At 35.7% G+C, this 23,596-nt stretch overlaps 1 pseudogene; it reads left to right on the top strand.

Moving 5' to 3' along the window:
* Nucleotides 1-8,170: 8,170 nt before the first annotated feature.
* Nucleotides 8,171-8,769, top strand: LOC118834225 (annotated as a pseudogene).
* Nucleotides 8,770-23,596: the final 14,827 nt, after the last annotated feature.

Raw genomic sequence — 23,596 nt, forward strand, 5'->3', positions numbered from 1 at the left:
TATCAGACCTCCCTCAACAATTTAAACTTAATTATACATCTTTGCAAAATTAACTATTCAGAGAGTATGGGAATGGGAGAGCTGGGGCGGGGAGGAGGGGATAGTACAGACTAGGAGGGATACAAAAAAGAAGAAAATAGAATAAATCAAATATTTTTAAAAATGCACACAACAGAAGAAAGTTCAGAAGGGGATATAGATAAGTATGACAAGGTTTTACTACCACACCAAAGTATATATGTATGTGTGTGTATGCATGTATATATACACACACATGCACACATATACAAAGTGTGTATATATATGTGTGTGCATATGTATACATACATATATACATACATACATATTTGTGTGTATGTGTGTATGCATATATATACATGTAGGCATATATGTATACGTGTATGTAAATATGTATTGTGTATGTATGTGTATGTATATGTGTTAATACATATATGTATGTGCATGTGTTGGTGTTTATATGTGTATGTGTATAAATGTATGTGTATATGCATATATTTGTATGTGCATGTGTATATGTATGCATGCGTGCATGTGTGTTATATATGTATGTGTATGTATGTGTGTATATATGTGTGTATGTATATGTGTATGTGCTTATGTGTATGTATATGCGTATGCATGTATGTTAGGTGAAATAAATTAATGGTTTTATATACAAATCTCATTTTCTGGTTTTCTTTGTATATGGAAATCCTCATTTTTTAAAAAAAATTTATTTCCTAATTCATAATTTTAAACCTTGGGAACTTGCAGGCAGCTTAAGACAATGCAACCCCATCCCTAGGTTAGTAGAACCCAACTTTAATATAAAGTTGATACTCAAAAAATAAGCTGGAAAAATGAGTAAACAACAACAAAAAATAATTTGACCATAATTGAATGGCAGGGAAGACAATACATAAACTCACAAGGAGACAAGAATGTGAAAACAGATACAAGCAAAAGCTCAAAGAAAAATACTGATTGGTCATAAGCACAACAAGATTTCATAGAAGTATTTAAAAAGGAGATACTAAAGATAGTGGAAAATATGGGCAAAGAAATGAAAGTGATGCAAAAAAAGAAGGAAAAGAAAATTATCATCTTGCTAAAAAAGGCACCAAAAATACTAAAGTAAATAATAATTTTATAAAATAAAAAACCCAGAATTGGTCTAATGGTAAAAGAGGTACAGAAATTCACTGAAGAACTCCTAAAAAGCAGAATTAGCCAAATGGAAAACAAAAGGGTACAAAAGCTCTCTGAAGTAAATAATTCCTTAGGTATTAGAATCAGGCAAGTGAAAGCTAACGAGGTCATGAGATATCAAGAAACAAATAAACAAAGTCAAAAGAATAAAAAAATAGAAGAAAATGTGAAACTGACCTGGCAAATTGATCAAGGAGAGTTGATTTAAGTATTATTAGACTACCTAAAATTCATATTTAAAAAAAAAGCCTAGATAGCATATTGCAAGAAATCATCAAGGTAAATTTCCCTGATATCTTAGACCCAAAGTGTAAAATACAAATTGAAAAAAATCCGCCAAGTACATCATGAAAGATATCACAAACTGAAAACTCCCAGCATATTATAGTCAAATTCCATGGCTCTCAAGTCAAGGAGAAAATATCATAAGCATCCAGAAAGACAAAATTCAAATATTGTGAAGCTATAGTCAGAATCACACAAGCATTAGTAACTTCTATATTAAAGAAGTAGAGGGCTTGGAATATGATATTCTGAAAGTTAAAGGAGCCAGGATTACAACCAAGAATAACCTACCCAGCAAAACTGAATGTAATCATTTGCCAGGGGTGTGTGTGTGTGTTTGTGTGTGTGTGTGTGTGTGTGTGTGTGTGTGTGTGTGTGTGTGAATATTTAATGAAATAGAAGACTTTCAAGCATTCATGATGAAAAAACCAGAGCTGAATATAAAATGTGTCATTCAAATGCAAAACTCAAGAAAAGCATAAAAAGGTAAACATGAAAGAGTAATCATAAGGGACTCAATAAACTTAAACTGCTAACATTCCTATATGGGAAGATGATACAAGTAACTGTTAAAAGATTTATCATTATTAGTGCAGTTAGACAGAGGGCATGGGTGTGAGTAAATTACATTGGGATGATCTTAAAAAAATGAAGAGGTGAAAAAGAGAGAAGGAAAAAGAGGGAAAAGAAGAGGTAAATGGGGAATTTTTCTCACATTATAAAGGTATGCAAGGAAGAGCTTTTACAGTGGAAGGAGGGGTGGCATGGTAGGCAATATTTAAACTTCACTTTCATTTCAATTGGTTCAAAGAGGGAATACACACACACACACACACATTTGGGTATAAAAATCTTCCTTACCTAACAGGCAAATAGGAGAGGGATAAAAGAAAGGAAGGAATGATTTTTTAAAAAGGAAGGAGAATTAAGTGAGGCAGTAGTCAGAAGCAAAACAGACTTTTGAGGAGGACAGGATAAAAAAAAAAGAGAGAGATAAACAGAAAAAATGGGATGGAGAAAAATGTATAGTTAGTAATCATAACTCTAAATGTGAATGGGATGGTCACCCACAAAATGGAAGCATAAAAGATTAAAAACTAGAATTAAACAATATGTTTTTTTTTATTTTTTTAACCAAAGGACACTTCAGAGAGACACGGAGTTAAAATAAGGAGCTGGAACAGAATCTATTATGCTTCAGCAGAAGCAAAAAACTCAGGGCTAGCAATCATGATCTGAGACAAAGCAAAAGCAAAACTAGACCTAATTAAGAGAGATAATCAGGGAAACCACATTTTGCTAAAACATACCATAGAAAATGAGACAATATCAAAATTCTTACAGAAATACAATTAGCTAGGAGGAAAAGGAAATATGGCTGATCTGGGCCCATCTAAAAAAGGTGGTCCCACTCACCAATGGGCCTTCTAGGTGTTATGGAATGACACCAGGTAGTGAAGGAAGCTCTAACATAAAAAGGCAACTGATGTCTGTGTTGAAGTCTGGAGAATCAGAAGCATAACAGAGAGGAGAATGTCAGAGTAAAACTTGTGGACTATCAACTCCTCCCCCCTCTCTCCACATGATTAACCCATTTTTTTTTGATAATACTTTTTGGTGTTGTCCTTCTTTGTAATAGTTTGCAATCTGATCACACCCATCATGCATTGCTTCATTGTCCTTTGGGTGATTATCAACTTCAAATTCTTTTTGGAAACTTGCTCCATAACTCAAAGCTCAATAAGACCATGAGAAGTATCCAGACCAAAAAGACCCATCTTTGTTTCAGGCAAATATGTGAAATCATTAAAAGAAATTTAGAATTTCTGAAAAGACATAGATGTCACTCTCTTCCTTCCATTCAATTAATTTCTTAATTTTCTAAAGACAAAGTTTACATATGCATTCACATAAGAGTATAATGAAGAATTATCTCAATAAGAATCTTTTCAACTATATCTCATTATCTGGAAAACAAATATGTCTTTTTAAATGGATTCCCTATTTATCCACATAGATAAACATCAGAAAATTTCAATTTTTCTTCCTCATTAGATCTCATTGGATTTATGTCTTCAGAATTTCATACTTTAGTGTTTGTCATTTTTCCTGGGCTGACTTCTATAGATTTTAAGTCCTTGGAGTACTATCAATGTTTCCTCAGAAACTTTTAAAATCTGTTCTATCAAAATCTAGGGCGAATTTCAGACTCTCATAAGATTTTCTTTTATTTTTGATTACTTCCTTTTAAGTGGAGTGGTCACTTACCTCATAGTCCACATCATTTCTACCCTAATTCCAAAAGGAGCATAGACTCAGCTAAGTGAACTTGCACTTGGACTCAGGGCTCACTTTTCTGCTGCATCTTTCCTTTGCATGGTAGCTGATCAAAAATAGCTCCCAAATGCTTCAGAGAGGTGGAGTCAAGATGGCGAAGTAAAGGCAAGGACTCCCTCCGAGCTCTCCCCCAAGCCCCTCCAAATACATTTTGAAAATGACTCTAAACAAATTCTAGAGCACCAGAACCTACAAAAGATGGAGGGAAAGAAATTTCCAGCCACAGACAACTAGGGAGGTCAGTAGGAAAGGTTCCTCACACCTAGGTGAGAGTGTAGCACAGTTTAGCTCAGGCCATGTCAGCACAACCCCAGTCACCTTGGAAGTGACTGAATCAGCAGCAGTGGCAATGGCTGCTTTTGGAACTCTCAGCCTACAGATGGTAAGGGGGTCTGTATCATTAAGGTAGAATTCATGACTTCAAAGATAACCCTATAATCTCCTTCTGACCCATTGTTTGACCCTGTAAGGGCAATTGGTGAATGGGAAGATGCCTGAATGGTCCAGAATCACAGGATATAAGGAATTCTCTAAGTAGAAGGCAGAGGAGTTAAAACTTTTATTGAAAATCAAAAGTAGCAGACCCATGGACCTGTGTCCCCAGTTCAACATCCTGGCAAGAACCTTCCAAAACCAGTATGCCCGTCTCACAATAGTGACCAGGAGGCCACAGAAAAACATTATAGCAGCAAGCCAAGCCATACTGATGCTTCCCCCTCCCAATGCCAGGGCCCTCCAGCAAGAAGACAACCCACTGGCCTCAAGCCCCTGCTCAGCACTCTCTGGTCTCCATGAGGGTCAGTCCTGCTATTTTGTAATGCCTGCAGCCATTGCTGCCAATTCCGCCTCAATCTCCAAGCTGTGTTCCAGCTAGCTAACTGCTTCCTCTCTCCTTCAGCTCTTAACTGCTCTCACCAACTGCCTCTCCAACAGCCTCTCCAACTGCCTCTTAGTTCTACTCCAACCATTCAGCAAGCTCCTCCCACCACAGGCTTCATGTCATCATGTGGACCAGAACTCAGGTGCCTACCATTGACTCTAGTCCTAGCCATTCCCCCAGGACCCTGAGAGCCCTGCCCCCAAAGCCCTCTGAAATGGGTGGGGAAGATCTTCCCATTCACTGATTGCCTTTACAGGGTCAAACAATGGGTCAGAAGGAGATTATAGGGGTCTTTTTTCTAGCACTGAGGCAGGATTCAGTAGTTTGACCATACTTGGTTCTGGGTTATTAGTGGCAGTCCCAGGGCAAAGAGAAGAACTAGCATAGCAGAACTTGCAGCAACAGAGAGGGCAGGGTGGGGGGAACCCTCCTCACAGTTCCAAGGCAGAAAGAGTGCTTATTGCTGCTCACAGAGCACAGCACAGGCCAGGAGAGTAGTAAACATGTCTCCTTAGATCATACCACCTTGGAAGAACTGAAAACTTACAGGTCCTTAAAAGTATCTCTGAAAACAGCTGCACAAAACCCTTGAAGCTTAGGACAGTGCACCCTCCACCCAGGAAGCAAAGCTTTACTTCAACAAAGAGTTAAACTTTAAGAAATGGGCTGGGGAAATGAGCAAACAACAGGAAAAAAAAACTCCAACTACTAAAAGGTACTTTGTTGACAAAGAAGATCAAACCACATAGTCAGAAGAAGACAACAAAGTCAGAGTTCCTAGATCCAAAGCCTCCAAGAAAAATATGAATTAGTCACAGGCCATGGAAGAGCTCAAAAAAACTTTTGAAAATCGAGTAAGAGAGATAGAGGAAAAATTGGGATGAGAAGTCAGTGATGCAAAAAAATCAAGAGAAAAAGAATCAACAGCTTGTTAAAAGAGACACAAAAAATAATACTGAAGAAAATAACACCTTGAAAAATAGACTAGACCATTTGGTAAAAGAGATCCAAAAAGCCAATGAGGAGAAGAATGTCTTAAAAAACAGAATTGGACAAATGCAAAAGGAGGTTCACAACTCACTGAAGAAAACAATTCCTTAAAATTAGAATGGAGGAAATGGAAGCTAATGAGTTTATGATAAATCAAAAATAATAAAACAAAACCAAAAGAATGAAAAAATAGAAGACAATGTCTCATTGGGAAAACCACTGACCTGGAAAATAGACCCAGGAGAGAATGTTTAAAAATTATTAGACTACATGAAAGCCATTATCAAAAAAAGAACGTAGACATCATCTTTCAAGAAATTATCAGGGAAAACTGCCCTGATATTCTAGAACCAGAGGGTGAAATAGAAATTGAAAGAATCCACCAATCACCTCCTGAAAGAGATCCCAAAGTGAAAACTTCCAGAAATATTATAGCCAAATTCCAGAGTTCCCAGGTCAAGGAGACCCTGGCAAGCAGCCAGAAAGAAACAGTTCAAGTATTGTGGAAACACAATCAGGACAACACAAGATGTAGCAGCTTCTACATTAATGGAACTGAGGGCTTGGAATATTATATTCTCAAGGTCAAAGGAGCTAGGCTTACAACCAAGAATCACCTATCCAGCAAAACTGAGCATAAGCCTTCAGGGGAAAAAATTGGACATTCAATGAAATAGAGGACTTTCAACCATTCTTGATGAAAAGACCAGAGCTAAATAGGAAATTCAACTTTCAAATGCAAGACTCAAGAGAAGCATAAAAAGGTAAAGAGGGAAGGAAAACCATAAGGGAATTAATAAGGCTAAACTGTTTACATTCTTGCATGGGAAGATGACATTTGTAACTCATAAGACTTTCCCACTATTGGGGTGGTTAGAAGGAGCATATATAGACAGAGAACACATGCGTGAGTTGAATATGAAGGGTTGATATCTGAAAAATAAAATTAAGGGATGAGAGAGGAATGTACTGGGAGAAAGAGAAAGGGAAAGGTAGAATGAGGTAAATTATCTCATATAAAAGAGGAAAAGTGGAGTAGAGGGGAAGAGGGGGAAGGTGAACCTTACTCTTATCAGAATTGGCTCAAACAGGGAATAACATACACACTCAATAGGGTATAGAAATCTATTTTATTACCATACAGGAAAGTAGGAGGGAAAGGTGATAAGAGAAGTGGGAGGGGTGATAAAAGAGACAGCAAATTGGGGAGGGGTAGTCAGAAGCAAAATACTTTTGAAGAGGGACAGGATGAAAAGAGAGAGAGAATAGATTAAATGGGGGGGGGAGGCAGGGCAGGAAATAGGATGGAGTGAAAGACAATTAGCAACAGCAACTGTAAAAAAAAAAAATTGAAGCAAATTTCTCTGATAAAAGCCTCGTTTCTCAAACACAGAGAACTGAGTCAAATTTATAAAAATAAGATCTATTCCCTAATTGCTAAATTATCAAAAGATATGATCAGTTTTCAGATGAAGTAATCAAAGCTATCTATAGCCATATGAAAAAATACTCTAACTCAATATTGATTAGAGAAACGTAAATTAAAACAATTCTGAGGTACTACCTCATACCTATTAGATTGGCTAATATTGATGGAGTCTCAATAGAGCTGCCGCCATTCCCAATATTCTACAGGCCCACTGTACCTACTTACACCCCACCCTCATCGGTGTCTTAACCTATGCTTCACTGCTCAATAGAACAGCAGGTATGTCCCTGAACTCATAGTTCCCACAGAAACAGAAACCTAACAGTGTTCCACAAAAACCCTTTCCCAAGAAACAGTCACAACCATACTATCCATCTTGACCACACAGGACCACAATAACTAGCCAATCAGAAGACACCACCACCAGATGTAGAGCAGGATGCTTGAACACCTAACCTTAGAAAGGGCCCACCCTACTATAGGGCTTTGCAGTTCCACTGAGGCTAGGACCCCTTCTCCATTGCTTAATCCCTTAACAAACTCCTTCTGCCTTTTTAATATCAATCATATTCATATATTCTATGTAAATTTTGATTGTGTAATCATCATCATACTCTCTACAAAATTGTATGTCTTGCCTTACCGAATTTGCTAGTTCCTCTAAGGGACTTAGCCACTCACCAGAGCGTGAAACATCAAAACTATAATAAATCTTTCCAATCCGCTTGGAGTCAATCTGAATCTTTGTAATTCTGTAGAGAAGTCCCACCACAACTCTGCCTGAACCTCATCAACAGGACAGAAAAGATAAATGACAAATGTTGAAGGGGATATGGGGAAAATGAGACTTTAATACACTGTTGATAGAGTTGTGAATTGACTCAAATATTCTGTAGAGCAATTTGGAACTATGCCCAAAGGACTATGAAACCACGCATATCCTTTGACCTAGCAATGCCACTACTAGGTCTGCATCCTGACAGGGATAAAAAAAAGGAGGCCCTACACTGCCCAGACTAGCTAACAATAGAGAGTTCACCATGACTGAAAGTGACCCCAAGAAACTGAAGAGCAAGATGTCTACTTATGCCTTCTTTGTGCAAACTTGCCAGGAAGAGCATGAGAAGAAGAATCCAGAGGTTTCGGTTAACTTTGCAGAGTTTTGTAAAAAGTGTTCTGAGAAGCAGAAGACTGTGTCTGGGAGAGAGAAATCCAAGTATGATGAGATGGCAAAAGTTGATAAGGTAGGATATGATAGAGAAATGAAAGACTATGGACCAGTGAAAGGTGGCAAAAAGAAGAAAGATCCTAATGCGCCTAAATGGCCATAATCTGTTTTCTTCCTGTTCTGTTCAGAATTTCATCCCAAGATCAAGTCTACATATCCTGGCATATCCATTGGGGATGTGGCAAAGAAAATTAGTGAAATGTGAAACAATCTGAGTGAAAATGAGAAGCAACCTTATAATAATAAGGCAGCCAAACTAAAGGAGAAATATAAAAGGATGTTGCAGATTATAAGTCAAAAGGGAAGTTTGATAGGGCAAAGGGGGTGTTTAAAGCTGCTTGGAAAAAGGTAGAGGAGGAAGACAAGGAAGATGAGGAAGATGAGGAGGAGGATGAAGAAGATAGCAAATGAAACTGCATCATATTCTGTCCCCATGTGAATACCATGGAGTAGGGGAAACACCTTAAAATGAAACACCTCTCCTTTGTGATGGTGTCCATTGCCTCATTAGGCTTGATTGTCCTCATTAGGCTTAATTGGCTTCTGATCACATAGCTTCTCAAAAGTGCTTCTAGATAGATATTGTAACTGGTTTACACAAAGTGCCCATGGGTGTCTCAGAGCACCTAGAAACTGTATCAAAGTTGTACATAATTCCAAACATTTTTAAAAATGAAAAGGTGTTCTCGTGTTCTCACTCCATGCACTTTTGTTGTTGGTATAAAACAAAAGCATTTGCAAATGTTTTCAGGCAATTTTTTTATTTGCAAGGTGGTGTTTAACTATGTAGTTACTAGCTAGAAAATTCTACGTTATAAACTGTACGTATCTATAGGTTGTAAAAAAAAAACACACCCCTAGACAGATTCTTGGGGCTCCTCTGCCTTTCCTAGTGGGCTGCACTCCAAAGCCTACACTGTGAGGGCAGATTGCAAATACACAGAAATGGGTGTCCATTTAACTTAAAAGTTGTCTTTCTGTATATATAGTAAAATAATGCACAGATCCCATTCTTAGGTGTCATAAATAGGCATGGGGGTCAACTGGCATGAGAAAAGTATCTATATTTTTGGTTTTCTTTTCATTTGAAGTGAGGTAGTTTTAAATTGAAACTGCCTTGTATCAGTCAAACAGAAAACCAGGGTGGTGATATGGAAAAAAACATTTTTTTCTTAAACACAATTTGGAAACTTTGGGGTTTTTTTGGTATATTTAGAATGCTGAAATGTCTTTTGAAGCAAAATAAACAGTATTACACCTAAAACAAAATAACGCATATTATAGCAGCTTTTTCCTGGGGGTAAGTAATTAGAAATTGAGGGGATCTCCATCAATTGGGGAATGGCTGAACAAGTTGTCGCACATGATTATGATGGAGTACTATTGTACTATAAGTAAAATGATAAGAAGAATGCTCTCAGAAAAACCTGCAAAGATTTTCATGGGCTGATGCAAAGTGAAATGTATTATGTACAAAATAACTGTAATGTTGTCAGATGATCAGCCATGAATGGCTTAGCTATTGTCAGCAATATAATGATCCAAGAGAACTATGAAGGACTTATAGTGAAAAATACTATTCATTCCCAGAGAAAGAACTGATGGTGCCTGAATACAGATTGAAGCATAGTTTTTTAAAACTTTATTTTTCTTGAGTTTTTTCTTGTCTATGTTTTTTAACATGACAAATATGAATATATTTTGCATGACCACACATGTATAACCTATGTTGACTCACTTGCCTTCTCAATGAGGTGGGGTGGGAGGTGGGAGGAGGGGAGAGAATTTGCAGCTCAAAGTTTTACAAACTAATGCTAAAAAATGTTTTTATGTGTAACTGGGGGAAAATAAAATACTAAATAAAAGCTTAAAATTAAAAAAAGCTCCCAAGATAGATTTGTTTAGGCTTTGAGATTATCTTATAAACTTGAGAGAATGAGAAGTCTTAGATGCAATGAGGAGTTATCTGAAGGCAGGACATCTTCTGCATCAGAGAAGTTGATTGCCAACATGAGCATTGGCACAAACTTGACCATTATACCAACAACTATGTACTAGGTTTTGCTTGGACAGTATCAAGCTATGGTAAAATATGAAATGTCTAATTAGCAATCTTGGAAACTGTGTCATGTGCCACTAAGATTTAAGTACCAAGCCTCTGTACATATTGTAATGGGAAGTATTTCCTAAAGTTACTGAATCCTGGTTTTAAGTATGTCTGTTAACGCATGCCTATGAGTTTTTTACAATTATCATTTCTCTTGGGTGTATCTATCTCATATTTATCTTATATTTGATTCATTTATTATCTTTTTACTCTCCTTTTCCCTCCCTCTACGTCATTTGGGGAAAGCTATAGGTGTGAACCTTAGATATAAGTAAAATTATTCCCCAGGCAATAGCAAATGTAAGGAGCCAAGAGTAGGAGTAAAGAGATTCTAGAATTCACAGTCCTCAGGACTGAACCTGATCCAAACCATGTGACTGGGAAAAAAATAATAATAACAACAAAACAGGGAATGTTGAGGTTTCTCAGGGTCAGATACAATTATGTGCATATTAATGTATATATAGATGTACGTATATTTTATATATAGCTATGGAAGGATGTACATATGCATTGTATTTATAGCATATTAAGGCTATACATTAATATGCACGTATATGTATATACACACATATAACCATACATATCATGTTCAATTTTACTACACCTCAGAAACAATGGCTCAAGCAATGAATGTCCCACTCGTCAGTTATTCTGAGTATTCAACCTCATAGATTTTCAACAAATTGGGCACTGGATTCCAATGATGCCATGTGTCCATCGAATATTGAAAAGAGAGTTTAAGACAGGCCCTCACAACTTGTGGGCTATGGGCTGCTCATAGCCCATGGCCATGCCAAAGAATTTTGGGTGGCCCACCAAAAATGTAGAGGATATCTTCCACTACATTTTTTGTGGGCCACCCAAAGTACTTTGGCAGGCCAAAGGTTGTGCAGGCCTTGTCTAAGATGACAGAGGTAAAAGTTGCCTAGTGATATATAAGGAATTACTGAGAATAATGAAAAAAATCAATTTCTCCACTCTGCTACAAATTCAACAGAAAATACCACTGTTCTTCCATCTTTCTATGAGTTCCCCCTCACCAGTTGATAACTGAGTACTTAGCCTCATAGGAAATGGAATCTGTACTCTTTGAATGAGCATTTATATCCTATGCTTAGTATTCCCCCCAAAAAATAGACATTTCTCAACTTACCCATGCCTATTATATTTTTATTCAGGTACAGATCTCTTCCAGGGGTCTTAGAAATGTTTCGGGGCTTGACGCAATAAGCTTATTGTCGTGCACAAAGAATTTCTGGAATACCTGGAATACCTCACTGTCAAAAGGAGATTCCTCTTCAACTTGGACTCTATAACAGAAGTACTTTATTACAGTGGCAAGCACTTGGGCAGGCAAGCATAAATCTGATTTGTTTCTTGTCTTCTGTTTATAATCAAAGGACATTGAATGCTACTTCTCTACTTACACTATTTCAAGAATCCTGAGTTATTTAATGGATGAATGGATGATACTTGTTACTGAACAGGATTTAAGCAGTATTTTGCTCTTCTAAAGCAAACACCTTTTCATAATTAAAAAAAAAGTTGGGATTTTATGTCTTCCACACTTTTCAGGTAATTATGAAATACTGAACTATGGCACACTGTTGAATACCACTTGGGAAATCTTGCTTGTTCTTTACTATCCCCTCATTATGTATGTCCCCAATTTCTGCATTAGATGATGCTCATAAAATTTTGTATAAATGGAAAAGTACCAAATGGTAATTATTGGTGTTCTCTGGTTTACTAAAAAAAAGTCCAAGATTTTTCCCACTCTTGAATTTTTCTTTCCTTCTAGTAGCTTATGTTTGGTCCTTCAGTGCTTTAACAATTATGCCATCTCTGATGTGGATCTCTTCTATTACCCATCTGGTCCAATCTAACCACTTTTGTCATCTTTGTTCTAATTACTACCATTTCTGCCTCCCATATAAGCACAACAAAATTAGTGTCCAAATGTGGTGGCTCCACTCCCCTTGATGGATAAAATAAAATTTAATGGTGATTTCTAAAAACATATGTGTTCCATTTTTTCAGATTTCCAGGTCACATGAGCAGTAAGATGGTGAACTAGACACTTTCTCGAATCTCCATGACCTTTCAAACATCTCCAAAACCAGAAATTATGCACTATAGATAAAGCACCTTCAGCTCTTTCCAGAATCTAAAAGGTTAAAAAAAAACAACTAAAAACCCAAGAAATGACACTGACTCTGAGATCACTCAGCACCTCTCCAACTTCCCATGCTACTAGCAGCATGACTGCACTAGCAGACCAAAGGACATGACATAAGTTATATCAAAAACCCATTTTATACCCAATTTATGCCCATTCCTTCCTCACTCTTTTCACCGACATACAGACTCTGGCTCCAGGATGTGGATGTTTGTGCAGGCTTTGCAAACCAATTTGGCCACAATCCTTCAGGAGCAAAAGACTGCTGGGGCTACAACCCAGAAGCAGCAATAGTGCAAAGCTCTGGACTGCTCTTGTCAGGGAAAATAGGCTTTAAACTACCTAAGGCAGAGAACTGAGGAATAGGGCAGGTCACCAGGACAAGACACCTGAGTGTGGGGAGCTATGCAGCACTTCACCAAACTTGGAGAAAAGAGCACATCATCTAGCTGGAGCCAGTTGTGACAACTCAAAAGTCCATTAGGGCAGAAACCTAGGCTTGTGAACCAAGAAATGTTTAGTGTGGGAGAAGGCTGAAATACTTAAAAATCTAGCCCCCAAAGAAAATACAACCAGAAAGGAGGGAGTCAGGAAGTGAACAATAAGGAAAATAAGTATGGGGGAGATCTATAGTACCAAAGATTTCAGGAACAAGAAAATTCAAAGGCCTTTAACACAAACAGGTTAATCAACATTAACAACAAAAAAAAATAAGACTTCAGGATCTAGTAAATAAGTTCAGGTATCTATGAATAATTACTGTAAAATAAAGGAAAATGATCCAACCCTTGATGAAAGAGAGGACCCCGTGGAATTTGAGGGGAACACGAAACAAGAGGATACTATTCCTGAGTGGCTTGAGAAGTGAGACTTATAAGACCAGAATTTATGTCCCGTAGATCAAAGATAATTAACACAATAGAAAAACTTGACTCTTCAATGGCAAGCTTCACCAAAGAAACAAAAGAGAAGAGTGGATTCGACATGCAAATACATAGAAATAAAGGACAATCTGGAAGCAGAACAGTAGGAAACAACATTAAAAGAAAATATGCTTACAGTACAAACAAAATATATTGAACTTGAGGATAGGATGAGCAGCGATAACCTAAGGATAATAGGTCTCTTAGAAGAACACAACAGGACAAAACACTTTAACATGATAATAAAAGAAATAATAGAAAAGAATATTCCAGAACTTTTAAACATAGAAAATGATATTCCAAGTGAGATAATTCTCAGATCACCTCAAAATAAAAAAGAGAAAAACCGAAGCTTCAAACCCCATAGAAGAGGCAAATTTAACAATTCAAATTCAGATATAGAAATTTCTTCAAGCAATTGGGAGAAAGACCTTCAGATGAAAAGAAAAGGACATTTGACACTCACTCAAAAAGGATGGAATGGAACAATGTGTTCTGAAGAGCAATGGAACTCAGGATACTGCCCAAGGTGATCTCTAATGCAAATCTGAGCTTAACTATACAGGATAAAAGATTCAATAATAAAGACCTTGAAATATTTTTTTAGAAAGAAAACTAGAACTGAAGAGATAATTTACTCTTGGACACCTCAAACAACAGAAATGCAAGCAGAGTGAATAAATGCTTCGGGCAAGGACAGCAATTGCAATAAAGTGACAACAGAGAGATGATCAGTAAAAGACTTCTTTCTAAATGTAAAGAGACAGGGGTAAAGGTGAAAACCTTGTAGAGGTAACAGTGAAGAGCCAGACAGGGAACACAATGTACAGAACTTATTTATTCTCTGCCTACAGGTGAATGGCTCTTTTGTGAGACTACATTACAACATGGAAGAGTAGATGAGGGATGAGGGGCAGAGTGATAAAGATAAGTTGATGATGCACTGGAAAAAGTAAGAGTTAGCAATGACCTCTGTCATCTCAGAAAGAGAAGATCCTTTAGGGCAGTGGGTGAAGAAAAGGAAGGAAAGATTAAAATGGGGAGGAAAGGAAAGAAACCTTATTTTGGAGTTGAGAAGGGATTTTACTGATGAATGTTGGAGATAGTTGCTGAAAGGAAATATGTACTTTACACTGGATGAGGCATAAGGGATTTGATGCTTGAAAAGTTTATTTGTCCCAAAGAGGAGGGTGAGTTGGAACCCTTAGGAGCAACTGGCACCTGGAAGAGAGGGAAAGCATGTGTACAGGGAAGAGATTTCCCAGTATACATAGAAAAGAAGTTAATAAGAGAGGGTATAGATCAGTAGAGGGATGCATAATCAATGTCATGGTGGGGAAGAGGTCTTGTTCAATTATTTCAGTTGTCTGACTCTTCATGACCAAATTTGGGATTGTCTTGGCAAAGATACTGGGGTGATTTGCCATTTCCTTCTCTAGCTCATTTTGTAGATGAGAAACTAAGACAAGCAGGGTTAAATGACTTGCAGAGAGGATCACACAGCTACCAAGTGTCTGCAGCTGGGTTTGAACTCAGGAAGATGAGTCTTCCTGACTTCAGGCCTAGCACTCTATCCACAATGCCACCTAGCTGCCATGGGGCAATATCTTCTCTGATACCAGGGAAATCATTGATAAATCATTGATAAAAAAAAGTCTTTATGTATTCAAAAATATTTATAGCAGCACTTTTTGTGATAGTAACCGAAAACAAAGGACCATCATTTGAGGACTGACCAAAGAAATGATGGTACATTATTGTAATCCCCCACGTGGCTTCATCAAGAACAAGTAATATCACTCTAATCTAAATTCATTTTTTGATAAGCTTATTAAGCTAACGGATATAGTTTACCATGCTTTTACCAGAGGCTTTGATAAAATGTATCATACTATTTTGTGGAGAAAATTGAGAAATATGTATTAGATAATAATACAATCACCTAGATTCATAACTAATACCTGAATTTAAATAGTAGTTGTTAATATGAAGCGAGATAAGATATAAATGTTTTGCATACTTTATAGCACTATTATTATTATCATTATTACAACAATAATGATAATAATAATAAATCTATTTCAACATGGTAGGAGGAAATCTATTCTTTTCCCTGTGCTGTTTAACATTTTTAACTATGAGTTGAATGAAGTTATATGTGGTATATTCATCAAATTTACAGATGAAACAAATCTGGGAGGGATAGTTAATGTTTTGAATGACAGGATCCAAAACGATTTTGATAGGCTACAGCATTGAGCTAAATATAATAAAATAAAATTTAATCATGATAATTATGGAATCTTTCACTTGGGAACAAAAATTGTCATTGTAAGTATATAGCAAAGTAGGTATGGATTGATGATACCTGTTCTCCAAAAGATATGGGATTTTTGGTTGACTGTTACCTCATATGAGTCAGTAATATGATTCAGTAGCCAAAAAAGCAAATGTGATAATGGGCAGCATGAAGAGGATCACATCTTATTGGAATAAAGGAGATAATAATCCCTCTACATTTTGTCCTTATCATACTTCATCTGGAGCATTGTGTTCAGTTCTGTGCACCACTGTTAAAAAGAACATTGATAAAATGGAGAGCATCTAGAGGAGGGAAACTAGGATGGAGAAGGGACTTGGGTCTATGACATGATTAGTAGAAAGAATTGCCATTTATCATGGAAAAAAGACTTGGGGGAGGGTGGCATAGGATATTTATCTCCAAGCATTTGAAGGGCTGTCATGTGAAGGAAAGAAACCAATTTAGGCTTAAAAGCTGTCTACAAGTGGCTTGGGCTACCTTGAGAAGTGGTGTTTCCTCCTCTTTGAAGGTCATCAAGAAGAAGTTGGACAGCCACTTATTATGGGACATTGCCATGGGGATTCATTTTGTTTATGAGTTGGAATTAATGATTGCTAAAGTCCCTTCCAATTGTCAAATTCTTACATGTGTGGGTGGTATAGATTTGCCCGATAAATGATCTTAAAGAGTGGTCACAATATTCAAATTTGCACTAGATATTTTCATTAGGTTGGAACTAATTATCATATTTTACATAATTATAATTTTGAATAGTTCAAATCTATTTGAGATCAATGGATGTAGAAATACAGACCTGTGAGTTCAAAAATGCAAGGAAAATTAATGTAGAAAAATCCATCCATTGATCTGAAACTTAGAGGATTTGAGAATTTAAGTAACTTGTCCACTATCTTTTTTTAGTATGTATTCAAATAGATGTTATTCAAAGCTATAATTATGTAAACTATGGTAACAGGTTCCAGTCCAATGAATATATAGAGTACAAATTCAAATAATGTGACCATTTCACAGGATTTATCATTCACACTAATCAAGGCCTACCTTTATGCATCGGGCAAGATCTGAACCTAAATCTTGCTGATTCCAAGGCTCATCTACTGTCTCTTATGCCATACTGCCTCTCATTCATATAACTTTTTAAGTAAATACAACTATTTAAGTAAAGAGAAATTAGGTAGCTTTTAATTTTCATCCATTTTGATGGTGTTTGTCTCCTAGCTGCTCAACAGAAAGAATTTCAGCTACATAGAAGTTCACTTTCATTTACATTTTTGGCTCAAAGCTTTTATGCAATATGCATTGATCATTTTGAATTTCAGGGGACATCTTGCAATCTTTCTATAATCCCAGCTAAAACAAGAATATTTCTTCAAGTTGTTAGCAGTTGTCAAAGCATTGCTTTATCATTGGAAATATTCATTAAATTATAAATTTTAAATTACTTAGAGTATTATTTATCAATTATAGTTGTACAAACAAACCTGCCATACTGTTTCCCCTGGCTAGATTATTTAGTATTTACCTATGATGATCATAATTATGTTTAAAACTTGCTGCTGCTATTACTTTGATCAATAAGAAAGTGCACAGAATATTTTAGACAATATCTTCTTCTTGCAATTTTGCTAAGACATTGTACAAATGGAAGATAAAAGTACCTTTCATCTAGTCAAAATCTAATATGCTGACTATCTTTGATCATAATGCATTTACTCATACCTATATAGTTCATTCCACTGACATTTACTTTATTTCCTTATTTTCTATAATTTATCTAAAGAAATAGTGGTATAATTTGGGTTTTGAACCAACATTTTAGTTATTTCTTTTTAAAAATAGGGACTTTTTATATTTGTTTAGTTCCAAATTCTCTCCCTTACCTCTTTCTTCCCCCACCCAAAGAAAGACAAAAAAAACCTATTACAGTTATGTATAGACGGGGAAAACAAATTCTTCCATTAGCCTTTTTTTTCTTTTGAAAAAGCAAGAAAGAGGAAAAAATACATCCTTTAATCTGTACCAAGTCCATCAGTTCTCAATGTGGAGGTGGATAATAAGCCTCAGCAGGAGTCCTTTGGAATTGTGGTGGGTCATTGTGCTGATCAGTTACTAAATTTTTCAAAGTTATTTATCTTGACGATATTGCTATTACTGTGTAGATTGTTCTCCTGGTTCTGCTTACTTCATTTTGCATCAGTATGTACACGTCTTAACAGGTTTTCCTGAAACTATCTCCTTCATTGTTTCTTAAAGCACAATAGTATTTGATCACATCCATGTGCTACAATTTGTTTAACCATTTCCCAATTGATAGGTATCTCCTTGGTTTCCAGCTTTTTGCCCACACAAAAAGAGCTGTTATAAGTATTTTTATACTTAGTAGGTCATTTTCTTCTTTCTTTGCTCTAGAAGTGATATTGCTAGGTAAAAGAGTATGCATAATTTAGTAGTTATTTTGGTCATGATTCCAAATTACTTTGCAGAAATGGTTGAACTAGTTCTCAGCTCCACCAACAGTGCATTAGTATACTCCTTGTATTTTCCATTTTTTAATCACATTATCCAATCTGGTAGGTGTGAAGTGGTATCACGGAGTTGTTTTAATTTACATTTCTCTAGGTAGTAATATAGAGTATTTTTTTAAAATTTCTAATGATTGCTTTGATTTCTTCTTCTAAAAAGTGCTTATTCATATTGGTTGACTTTTTGTCAATCAAGGAATGGCTTTTATTCTTAGAAATTTAAGTCAGTTCTCTATATATTTTTAGAACTGATACCTTCATCAGAAATAAGTGCTGCACAGATATCTTCACAATTTATTGGCTTTCTTCTACTTTAAGCTATATCTACATTGTTTGTGTAAAACTTTTTAATTTTGTGTAATCAAAATCATTCTTTTTTACCTTGAGCGAGTCTCTCTATCTCTGGTTTCTACTCCATTAATTTAATTATGATATCACCCTTTATGAATAAATCCATTTTGAGCTTATCTTGGTATACAATATGAGATGTTGGCCTAGGTTTAGTTTCTGCCAAACTATTTTTCAGTTTTCCCAACAGTTTTTGTCAAATAGTGAGTCCTTGCCCCAACAGCTGGTATCTTATGATTTCCCAAAAATTGAACTATTGTGTTCATTTGCTTCTGTATATTATTTACTGTATCAGTAAGGCAATAATAACAATGTAGATGATAATTGTCAAAATGCCTATGTGGTTCTGTATCACAAAATATACGAGACTCTCCATATAGAAGGTAGAAGGAGTAAACCATTTATTCAGACACCAGAGAATCATGTCCCACAAGCCATTTACCCAATCCATCAGAGCAGTAAAGCATTCAATACACAATATCACAACATGGAGCCTCGCCATCCCAAAACATCTCAGACCCTCTGCTGGGGTCTTCCCAAAGACAAACTCACAGTAGAGGTGTCACAGTATGTTCAGCTATTAGAGGTCAACTTTCATTACCTCACCTCTAACAGTCAAAACTGACATTAATACGCATAACAGCTACCTCTCTCTCTCTCTCTCTCTCTCTCTCTCTCTCTCTTTCTCTCTCTGTCTCTCTCTGTCTCTCTCTCTCAGTATTTCCTGGGATATAACTTCCTTTTTCTGTCAGGAAGCTTCTCCCACCACATGTGGGAGAACCCAGTTTGTTCCACTAATCAACATCTTTATTTCTTACCAAGGACCAAATTGTTTTGATAATTCCAGCTACAAAGTAGTTTGAGATCTGGTACTGAAAAGCTCCTTTTCCCATTTTTTTCTTTGATTCCCTTGATGGTCTTTACCTTTTGTTCCTCCAGACAAATTTTATTATTTTTTCTAGCTGCATAAAGTAGTTCTTTGTTAGTTTGATTTGTATGGCACTAAATAGTAAATTAATTAAGATAGCATTTTAATATTTATTATATTGGCTTAGCTTACCCATGGACAATTAAGATTTCTCCAATTATTTAGATTTGTCACTATTTTTATGAAGAGTATTTTCCAATTTTTTCCACATAGTTACTGTGTGTGTCTTGGCAGGAAGACCCAAGTATTTCATATAGCCTACAGTTGGAATTTTTCTATCTCTTCCTGTTGGATTTGTTGGCAACATATAGAAATGTGGATGATTTATGTCAGTTTATTTTATATGTTGCATCATTCCTGAAGTTACTAATTGTTTTGATAATTTTAAGTTGATTTTCCAGTGTTCTCTAAGTAAATAATCATATCATCTACAAAAAATAATGGTTTTGTTCCTTCATTGCTTATACTTATTTCTTCAATTTCTTTTTCTTGTCCTATTGCTAATGCTAGAATTTTGAGTATAATATTGAATGATAATGGTGATATTGGACATCCTTGTTTAACCTTTTTCCTCTTATTGAAAAACTTTCTAACTTATCCACAAGTTTGCCCTTGGTTGTAGATATATACTACTTATTATCTTAAGAAGAGATACTTTTATTCCTGTGATTTCTAGTGTGTTTTTTGTAGCAATAAGCATTATATTGTACCAAAAGCTTTTTTCATCTATTGTAATAATTATGTGATTTTTGTTCTTTTTGTTTTTGATATGGTTAGTAATGCTTATAGGTTTCTTAATACTGAAGTAGCCCTGCAATCCTGTCATATATCAAGCCCAGTTATAGTGTAAAAAGCTTCAATTTTCTTGCCAGTATTTTATTGGAAAATTTTCATCAATATTAAGTACAGTAATCAATCTGTAGTTTATTGTTTTGACTCTCCATAGCTTAGGTATCAAGACCATATTTATGTTATAGAAAAAATTTGATCAAACTCCCTCTTCATCTATTTTTTCAAACAGTTAATATAGTGTTAGAATTATTTTTTTTCTTTCAGTGTTTGGTAGAAATAGCATGTAAATACCTTTGGTCTTAGGTTTGTTTTCTTAAGAAGTTTATTTATGACTTCTTCAATTTCCTTTTCTAACATGAGTTATTTAAGTATTCTATTTCCTATTTTGTTAATCTAGGCAATTCACATATATTCTTAAAATATTTGTCCGTTTCATTTAGATTGTGAGTTTTTTTGGATGTAGTTGGGCAAAATGGCTTCTAATAATTGTTTTTAACTTCTTCATTGGTTGTGAATGCACTTTTTTCATTTTTGATACTGGTAATTTGATTTTCTTCTTTCTTAATCAAATAAGCTAACGGTTGATGAATTTTCTTAAATCACATCTTTATTTCAATGATTCTTTATTAGTTCATTGGGTTTTTTTAAGTTTCAATTTTGCCTAATCTCTACTTTGATTTTCAGGGATTTCTATCTTGCTATGTGATTGGGTTTTTTAATTTGTGGTTTTCTTGGATTTTATTTTTTCATCCCAGTTACATCTGCTCTTTCTCTCTTTTACTGATGTTAGCATTTAGAGATATACATTTTCCCTTAAGTACTGCTTTGGCTGCATCCCACAAATTTTGGCATGTTGCCACATTGTTATTATTTTAAACTAAGTTATTGATTGTTTCTATTACTTGTTCTTTGACCTATTCATTATTTAGAATTAGGCTATTTAATTTTGAAATAAGTTTTAATCTATGTTTCAAAAGTCCTTCATTGAATATAATTGAGATCCTACACTAGTATAGTTTTACTTTTTTTCTCCCTTTTAACTTAAGTTTTCCTTTCTGAATCTAAATGCTATGCCATTTGGTTTATATGTGTCTAGTTTTGATACTAATTCATCATCAATGATATCTTTTAGCAAGATGTAATTTCCCTGTTTGTGTCTTTAAATTAGGTCCATTTTTGTTTTTAGTATATCTGAGATCATGATTGCTACTTCTGCATTTTTTACTTTAGCTAAATGCTCCTAGTTGTGTGCTTACAATTGAATCATTTTTTCTAGTTTCTTGCATTAGTTTTTTTTTTCACCTAGAAGTTTTAGATTTTGCCTACAATATGCCTGGCATATTGGTCAGCTAGGTGGTACAGTTGGTAAAGCAACATTTATCCTATTTGCCTCAGTTTACTCCTCTGTAAAATGAGCTAGAGAAGCAAATGGCAAACTGCTCCAATATCTTTGCCAAGAAAATCTCAAATGGGGTCACAAAGGATCAGACATGATTAAAACAACTGAACAACAACAAGCCTCACAATTTTCCATTTGGGATAATTTTCAGGAGGTGACCAGTGAATTATTTTTATTTCTACTATGTCTTCTGTTTCAAAGGTATATGGGTAGTTCTCTTTCATAATTTCTTAAAGTATGTTGCTTAGGATGTTTTATTCATCATAGTTTTCAGGTATTCTAATGGTTCTTAAGTTATTTCTCTTCAGCCTATTTTCTAGGTCAATTGTTTTGCCTATGAGATATTTCACATTTTCTTCTCTCTCTCTCTCTTTTTATAGTAATTTTTGCTTTTTTTTATTTTTTCTTCATGTTTCATGGAGTCATTAACCTCTGTTTGGGCAGCTTAGATTTTTAAGGACTTATTTTCCTTAGTTGGGTTTTGTACCTCTTTTCCAAAGCTGTTAATTTTTTCTCTTTCTTGCACAGCTCTCATTTCTTTTCCCATTTTCCTGTACTTTCATTTGTATTTTTTTTTTTGAGAGGGATGGCTGGGCAATTGGGGTTAAGTGACTTTCCCAAGGTCACACAGCTAGTAAGTGTGTCAAGTGTCTGAGGCTGGATTTGAACTCAGGTCTTTCTGACTCCAGGGCCAGTGCTCTACTCACTGTACCACCTAGCTGCAACCTGTATTTTTTTTTTAATTTTTTGCTCTTTTTTAGATTTTTCTTTAACTTTTCTAAGAATTCTTTTGGACCTTGTGTCCAATCTGCAATTTTATTTTTGAGTCTCTGCTTGTAGATGTTTTGAAGTCATCATCTCATTCTATATTTGTGTCTTGAGCATCCTTATCACCATAATAGATCTTTATGGTCAAGTTATTTGTTTGTTTACTGATTTTTTTGACTTTCAATTTTATGTTACTGTTGGGCTCTGCCTATTTTGTGGGGTAGTATAGGCTGAGCTACTGTCTTTTTTATATCCTTCTGCTGTTTTCACAGCCCACTTTGAGTGCCTGCAAGTTTTTGTTGTTTCCAAGGTGGTGAGACCTTGGGAGAAGTTTATTACTTGCCCTCCTGGTATGAGTTGTACAAGTTCCTGACCCAGGTTTGGGCCTGATAAATTGTATATGGTTCAGTTTCAACCACACTGCTGTTGGACTTAGTCACAGTTACCCTGCTGAGAGGTTCTGTAGGTTTAGAGTAATTGAAATGCTTGAAACTCCACTTTGCTTGCCATTACAAAGTCCAAAGAGAATTAACTTAGGTATGTGTTTTCTTTCTGCATCCTGCCTCTTATCCCACCCCCACAACACCACATTTGTGTAATAATAATAACATGAATCATGAACATTTGAGTGAACCGATATAGGGATAACATTTTCCCCCTCATTTCTTCCTCCCTTTTTTTCTTTTGGGAGTGGGGGAATTATGTTAAGCTAAAGTGAAATAGTAAAGTCCCAGACCAAATAGAAGCTTTAGGTTCTGTCACTCTGAACCAGTAGAAGTTTCCAGTTAGCAGTATGGGTGGAGTCTAGGAGGAGTCTCCTGGAACTCTAAATAGGGGGTAAACCCACAGGCATATTGCTCAGACCCAAACTAGGAAGGCAGTGATCAAACTTTGCCTTGGATTAGAACAACTTGTGAACACTGAAAGCTTACAAGTCCTCAGACCT

This window comes from Trichosurus vulpecula, chromosome 1 (genome assembly GCF_011100635.1).
Source record: "Trichosurus vulpecula isolate mTriVul1 chromosome 1, mTriVul1.pri, whole genome shotgun sequence".
Taxonomy (NCBI): domain Eukaryota; kingdom Metazoa; phylum Chordata; class Mammalia; order Diprotodontia; family Phalangeridae; genus Trichosurus; species Trichosurus vulpecula.